Source organism: Oratosquilla oratoria, chromosome 26 (assembly GCF_046742065.1).
Source record: "Oratosquilla oratoria isolate Oo_2021 chromosome 26, ASM4674206v1, whole genome shotgun sequence".
NCBI lineage: Eukaryota > Metazoa > Arthropoda > Malacostraca > Stomatopoda > Squillidae > Oratosquilla > Oratosquilla oratoria.
The window spans coordinates 37,506,890-37,508,437 of NC_134802.1; positions in this window are offsets into that span (position 1 = coordinate 37,506,890).

Sequence of the window (1,548 nt, forward strand, 5' to 3'; positions counted from 1 at the left end):
TCAGCCCTCTTGTGCCTGAGAGGTACCAGGTCCCCACCGCCCAAATCAACACATATACAAAACCTGGATTTTGAGCAGACGGTGGTTGACAGTAGAATAAATGAACTTTTGTATTAGGCATTATTAAAAATAAATAAATAAATAAACAAATGAAAGGGTCGTCGACCACAGTCATTGGCGGGAGAGGGGCCAATGAACTGTGTCTGTGGAAGACAGACCCTGCTGCTTCCACCACACAGTTCCAATAGGATGGAGGTCGTAGTAAAAAAAAAAGAAAGAAAGAAAAAAAAAAGTAGTAGTAGTAGTAGTAGTAGTAGTAGTAGTAGTAGTAGTAGTAGTAGTAGTAGTAGTAGTAGTAGTAGTAGTAGTAGTAGTAGTAGTAGTAGTAGTAGTAGTAGTAGTAGTAGTAGTAGTAGTAGTAGTAGTAGTAGTAGTAGTAGTAGTAGTAGTAACTATTGAGGCATCTCATTCCTGGAACGAGTATAAGAAGATCAGGATGTAAGAAGAGCCTATGCAGAATGTAGATCAGGGCTCATTCATTCCTACAACCTTTACTACTTCAGGTGGAATGGGTCCTAGAGCAAAGGCATTCTACGCTCGGCTGGCCGAGGTGATGGCTGAAAAGAAACAACAACCAAAAAGTAGTATTGTTTCATGGATGAGATGTAGACTGTCATTCTCACTCCTAAGATCAGCCCTCCTATGCCTGAGAGGTACCAGGTCCCCACCGCCCAAATCAGCACATATACAGAACCTATATTTTGAGCAGACGGTGGTTGACAGTAGGTATTATTAATAAAGAATAAATAGATAAATAAAAGGGTCGTCGACCACAGTCATTGGCAGGAGATGGGCCAATGAACTGTGTCTGTGGGAGACAGAGCCTGCTACTTCTCCCGCACAGCTCCACGAGGATGGAGGTCGTATTATATATATACATATATATATATATATATATATATATATATATATATATATATATATATATATATATATAAAAGTAGTAGTAGTAGCAGTACTACTACTACTACTACTACTACTACTACTACTACTACTACTACTACTACTACTACTACTACTACTACTACTAGTAGTAGTAGTAGTAGTAGTAGTAGTAGTAGTAGTAGTAGTAGCAGTAGTGATAGTATCAAAAGTAGTAGTAATAATAGTTATATTACTAGTAAAGGATATTCAGGCACTTCTCTATCGTACTAGCTGACCAGACAACAGTTACATTGATCTTGCATATCAGTTACATTGAACATGAGAATGGGAAATCCATGTATAGTGGTTACGTTCATTCTATTGTGACGTAGCTTTAACCTACAAAATCTACACGAACATGCACACGCACGCACACACACACACACACACACACACACACACACACACACACACACACACACACACACACACACACACACACACACACACACACACACACACACACACACACACACACACACACACACACACACACACACACACACACACACACACACACACACACACACACACACACACACACACACACACACACACACACAC